This window comes from Mastomys coucha, unplaced genomic scaffold (assembly GCF_008632895.1).
Source record: "Mastomys coucha isolate ucsf_1 unplaced genomic scaffold, UCSF_Mcou_1 pScaffold8, whole genome shotgun sequence".
Lineage (NCBI taxonomy): Eukaryota > Metazoa > Chordata > Mammalia > Rodentia > Muridae > Mastomys > Mastomys coucha.
The window spans coordinates 54479366-54485640 of record NW_022196914.1 but is presented as its reverse complement, the minus strand read 5'-3'; the positions used below and the strand labels follow the sequence as shown (position 1 = coordinate 54485640).

At 49.3% G+C, this 6275-nt stretch overlaps 1 protein-coding gene across 1 annotated transcript in view; it reads right to left on the bottom strand.

Moving 5' to 3' along the window:
• Lhfpl2 (LHFPL tetraspan subfamily member 2) overlaps window positions 1–6051 on the bottom strand; it is a 159855-nt gene extending 153804 nt beyond the window's left edge. The window contains exon 1 of the mRNA XM_031360428.1: window positions 5871–6051. The gene's annotated coding sequence lies outside the window, so the exon portion shown is untranslated. The remainder of the gene's footprint in view (window positions 1–5870) is intronic.
• Window positions 6052–6275: the final 224 nt, after the last annotated feature.

Below are 6275 nucleotides of genomic sequence, written 5' to 3'. Positions count from 1 at the left end.
CCTACAGTGCTGGAAAACAACTGCACACTCAGCCCAATACGGCCTGCCCAAAAGAAAGGAAGCCTGAACTCCAGGTGCCCCTGACAGGCCAGCTTGGCAGGAAAGAAAGAAAACACTGAACAATACAATGAGCAGAGGAAAAGGAACCCTTCTAAACTTTCCAGGCATGTGGGAAGCTTATTTCGAAAGCTATTTCAGAACCCTCTGCTGCTTCAGGTTCTCCTGAAAATTGCAATTCCAACTCACCCCAACCCCCCAAATCCCTAACTTGCCCCCAAAGTACTTACGGCAGGGCTTTTTATCAACTAGACAGAAATACCAAGATAACCAGTTAAAACTCCAGAGCCTATATCCTTCCAACCCAGTGGAGCGAGGGAGGCGAGGTGCCAAACTGGTTACACAGACTGACAATGATTCATCAGGCCCGCCGAACTTAGCTTAACTCCACAGCACAGAGGGCAGCCACGGTGGTGCGCCAGTCACATGGCATGCCTGAGATCCAGCAAACAGTCATGGGGGCAACTTGGCACACTTTCAATTCCACAAATGGATATGATTTAAATTAACAGCAATAACCTCCCTGCCCCCCCAAGGCCAGAAAGCAACACCACCCCACACAGGGGCGGGGCATGGGAGGGGCAGGGCCTTGATAAGTGTGTTCCTCTCCACAGCTCGGGACATTTAGAACCCTGGCACTGCCTGTAAGGAAAGCTGAAAATGTTGAGGAGAACAGGTGTACAGAGCAGGTGGGGCTAGGGCACAGACACGCATCTGCAACAGGTGCCTGTGGCACTCTACAGCCATCCCACTAACAGAGGACTGGGACACATGACTTCCATGTATTATTAGCCAAGCCACAAAGCTGCACTGCAGCCTGGTTATGCCTAGCTGAAATTCTCCTTATGAAGAAAGTATAAGAACTGTTTGTACTGCTACCATCACCTCAGTAATGCGGACTATTATTCCTCAGGAGTGATATAAAATCCCCGATGCTCTTCATTTAAGTGGTATAACCGTAACCCAGTACAAGGTTCAGCCTCTTACTTTATAAACCACATGAAGCCTTTTGAAGCCTTGTTAAACCTAACAAGCTCACCCCTAAGTAAACAGCTCTGAAATCCTCTTTTAAGTTTCACAGAAATATTTTATCAGTGTCAATAAAAAACAACCTAATCAATAAGATGTGGTATTAAATCAAAAGCAGAACAAACCCACATGAAGAATAGTGAAAATACACGAGAGTCACCTTTCTGGCCAGCCAAACCACAAAGGAGAATCTGAGTATTTCTCTTGACCTCATGGTTTAAGGTTAAACTAAGAAAACATGCAGATAACACACCTTTTAAATTATGTTCAGGGTAGTGTAGTCGTGCACAAAACTAACTCACACTCCTTAGCTAGTGAAGGTCAATGTGCACAGCTGTGTGTATGTGTGTGTAAGACTATTCGGGCTGCTATTAACAAATACTATAGACTAGGTGCTCTAAAGAAATACACACAATTTCCTCATTGTGTCCTCAGAATAAGAGATGAGCCCAAGCTCTCATAAGGTTATTTACTAACCTCAGAATGGGGACTCCCACTCAGTACCTCTGCCCGTCTTCAAGGGTGTCTGGCTTCAACCTCTGAATAGAGGGAAATGCAAACATCTACCACAACATATGTGCACAGTACAGAATCCATCTCATTATTTATACATCCTCTCTTCCAAACATGCTCAAAACCATTCTGTGTATCACACGTGTGCCAGTTCAAAGAAACAGATCCCATCAAGTCTGCCGGATAGCATCAGTATGAGCTTGGCCACTGAGGCCAAGGGTCAGGGGCTTAATTATTCCCACTTGGGCCTGTTGAAAGGAGACAAAATTTCAAAAGCTTCAGTCACAAGGACACAAATGACTCTCACCTGCAGCACTAAAAAGATATTACCTGAAGGACAGGATGGATGAATGAATGAATGAATGAATGAATGAGTGGATATACTCCCAAAATTAGAAGGAGCAACATAGTGTACAGTGGATTAAGAAATATTGTTCTGTTAAAGTCTTTGCTTGCTTTGCTCTAACTGGTGAGGGAGGGAGCTTGTAGCCTGTAGCCGCATCCCACTACTGTGTTTCACACTCCTTTGGCATCTCTCTAAAAATCCAACTTCTCCTCTTGTCTCTGCAGCCAAATACTAGGTTGCACATCTCTCTGGAAGGCCAAAATTCAAATTTTCATTCCAAGCGAACTCAAAACTCAAAAACTACCTTTTTGTCATCTGTCTCCAAATGGGGTCCTCACAAATGCTCCCTCCCAAAGGGTCCCCGGTCCCCAAGGAAAGCCTATGTAGGGAAAGCCTACCCTAGGAGATAGACAGGTAGTGGGGTCATCATCTCCCAGGTTCTCTTCGCCCCACTCCCATGCTGCCAGGATTCTTGCACTATGGCTCTGGCCGGCTGCCTTGTCCCTCTGTCTACCCTGGGGCCATGGAACTCTGAAATCACAATGTGACCTCAGAGCCTGTTCCACAGGGGGAACTTTAAAGACCTCTGCTGAATGACAGGAGACATGAGTGGGCAGAGGAGTAAGCTGGCATTGTTAACACACACAGAGGGAGAGAGGGAGAGAGGGGGAGAAAGAGAGCGAGGAGGAGGAGCACACAGGCACAGCTCCTCTGCTCACTGACTAGCTAAGGGTGTCTGTTCACTTTGTTCTCTGGTGTCTATACACCTGAGTGAAGGGAGACTTCAAGGCTGATGGTTCTATTTGGTTGGATTTTTTAGGGTGGGGTGAAGGGAGACTTCAGGGTTGATTTCTTTATTTGTTTGGTTGGATTTTAGGGTGGGGGTTGTTTGTTTTACGGAATGAATTCTGGAAATTAGGCATTTACAGATCACTTGTAACTTTCTAAGACTAGTGAGCTCTGACTATAACATTGATTTTAGCATTCTTGGGCAGTGTTTATCACGTCCACCATTAAAAGGTTTGTAAAATTGTTTTCTTTCCAAATAGAATGTGGATGTTTCTGTTGAGAGGACACCGGACCTGAGGATCTGCTATTGCAAAGAGCCTGGAATGAAAAGCCGACTCTGCACTCAGCTCTTGGTGACCCCCCCCCCCACACACACACACTGCCCTACAAACTCCCTAGCAGAGGTGACCCAGAAAAGGTTCAACACAAGAGGCCAAAAGGATATAGCCTGAAAGTTCTAGAAAGAGTGGGTGCTTCTACATGTCAGCTGTCAAGAGGCAAGGCTCAACTCACTCATCACTTAGTCAGAGAATCGGGTACTCTTGAATCCCCTTTACCCTGGGGACGTAAGAGTGCTGGTAATCCTTAATGTTTTCTGAGCATTTCCTGTGCGTTGGAACCATCCCAATCCTGAACAAAGACACCAGTTAACCTTCCAGAGACACTCACGTGACCCCTCACAACCATTTTCAATTTTTTTAAAAAAAATTATTATTAGCCTTTTAATTTTGTATACATTTGTCCAGTGTATGGGTTTGTGCATATGCGTGCAGTGCTGGCCGAGGCCAGAAGAGGGCATCTCATCCCAAAGAGCCTGAGTTGTAGGCAATTAGGAACCACCCGACGCGGGTGGTGGCAATCAACTCCAGGCCACCAGAACAGCAGGAAGCACTATCTACTGCAGAGTAACCTCTGAGATTTATTTTTATTATTTGTGTGTGTGTGTGTGTGGGTGTGGGTGTGTGTGTTAAGTAAATGACAGGCAGTGGTGGCACACACCTTTAATCCCAACACTTGGAAGGCAGAGGCAGGTGGATTTCTAAGTTTGAGGCCAGCCTGGTCTACAGAGTTCCAGGACAGCCAGGGCTATACCAAGAAACCCTGCCTCGAAAAACCAAAAAGAAAAAGAAAAGAAAAGAAAAGTCTATGCACACATGTGTGTGCAAGTGCCTGAGGAAGCCAGAAGAGGGCGTGGAATTCCTCAGCACTGGAGTCGCAGGCATTTGTGAGCCATCTGATGTGGGTGCTGGGCTTAGAACCCCAGTCCTCATGAGAGAGTAACAAGAGCTTTAACACCAGAGCCACGGTCCCAGCCCCCACTACCATTAGGTAGACACAGAGACCAGAGCAAGAACAGAGCTTGCTAAACATTCACATAGATTTTACACAATGGGGACTCAACAGACTAAATCCGAGTTTCCTAAAAACGTTTTTAAGATTTATTTTTAATTATGTCTAGGTGCATGAGTGCAATTGCCTGTGGAAGCCAGAGGCACTGGATCCTCAGGAGCGAAAGTTGCAGACAGTTCAGAGCTGTCTGATTTGGGTCACTGGACCTCAGCAAGTGCTCTTGACCACTGAGTCATCTCATCTCTCCAGCCCCAAGACTCTTCTAAATTTTAATCCTCCTATGTTGGCAATTCTTTGCAGGAAAGATATACAGAAAATGAACACTTTTGCGTGTGTGTGTGTGCGCGCACACACACACACTTGACTTTTTCTCTCCATTCTTTTGTAAGTATCCCCATTGCAGACTTTTCTCCTTGCCTTGCTCAACCCTTGCTTGCAGCAACATCTCTAAGCCACGTCTCTGTTGTTAGCAGGTGCTGTCAATTGTGAGCCATGCACATGGATAAACGGGATACTTATTTTTCCCATAAGGCACTGCTTTGCTCTCATCTACAAAGATCCCTTTTTCCTTCAGACAAATGGCAGGCTCATGTATCATGACTCAGATTATATTCACAAATGTTCATTTGCAGTGTAATCACTCTTCCTAACGAGACTGGTTCAAGACAAATGAGCAGCCCCCTCCCCACCCTCTTCTCTTGAAGCTTACAATGCTTCACCTCCCGCCATAAAATGCCCACCCCTCCACCCCCGTCACAGACCACAAGCCACACTGCTCTGTGTAACCTCTTGGAGGTAGGTCTATTATAAAATAAGATGATGTCTGTATTGCTTTAAACCTTTCAAATAGTATTTCATCAGAATCAGATGTCCCAACATAGGCTAACTCTATTAGTCTGACTGCAGAGAGAGACGGTCGTCTTCCCTGTCTTTAAAATATTTAACCATCGTACACGTGTTCTCTATCTCTTAATTTGAAATGAAGTTTTATAAAATGGTTAGAAGAGCATCAGAAAGAGCAGGATAAATGATCCCCTATCCCATCCTCTCTTTGAAATGAGCGGGAAGTGTTCCGAGAATGAAAGTCCCTTCGAAAGAACTCTGGTTTAGTCCCCCACACCTTGCCGCCCTCTGGCTCCAACACACACTCGTCGGCAGTGGTTCCACTTTTCCATATGGGTCACCAGCTGTAATCTACAAGCACAAAAACAATCACGGCACCGAGTACAGGAAACTACCCGACCCGGAGTGAGGTAGAATGTTGAGGATGAGAGTCTCTGCCCTTCTCTCACTACCCACATACTTCCATACAAACTCCCAAACCTCCTGAAATAACAGAAAAGTTGGGGAAACTCTTTTGGCTTCTCTCAGTTCAGAGAGCATGCGACCGCAAATAGACGGAGAGAGAAGCTCGGCCGGGTGGGGGTAGGGAGTGCATATAAACCCATCTCCCGTGTCTTTCATCCACCCCAGATGTGGTGTCCCCCCATTCCCACCCACCTCCTCTCCAGCCTTCACCCCTCTACACCGGCCACAAAAATGCAGCCCAGGTCTGAGATGCAGCTGAGGTCTGTGGCCGGTGAGACCCACGCGGCACGGACCGGGGCTGGAGGGGACCGCTACGGCTCCCCGGGAAAAAGCGCTTCCAGGCTCAACTTCTTCCACGTCTGCGGCCGGCCGGCGCTGCAGCGGCTCCTTCCCGCGCCAGCACCCGCCGTCCGTCCCTCCGCGCCCCTGTGCGCTGTCGGGGACCGGCCCCCTCCTGGTCTCCCCGCGCAGCGCCTACCTGGCCGGGGCAGCCGGCTCCTAACGCCCCGCTCTGGGCCGGGCGCGTGCAGCCTTCCCCAGCCGGGCTCTCTGTGCCGCCTCCTCGCTGCAGCCTGGTTCTGGCCCCGGCGGACCCGCAGGGGCGAGGGCGGGAGCAGACGAGGGTCGGCGGCGCCGGGGCGGAGGCCGAGGGGCGGGCACAGCGGGAGGAGGCGGCCGAACCTCGCAGCCCAGGCCGGCCGCTGCCACTCAGCATCCCCGCCTCCGGCCGCCGCGCGGGGAGGGGTCGGCGAAGCCCGGCCTCCGTGGGGGAGGGTCCTGCAGGGCCCGGGAGGGTGTGGGCGACGCGAGATCCCCGCGAAGGGGTCCCAGAGCCCTGCGGGGTTCTCTCCTCCCGCCGTCTGAGTGCCGCCGGCGGGGCCGG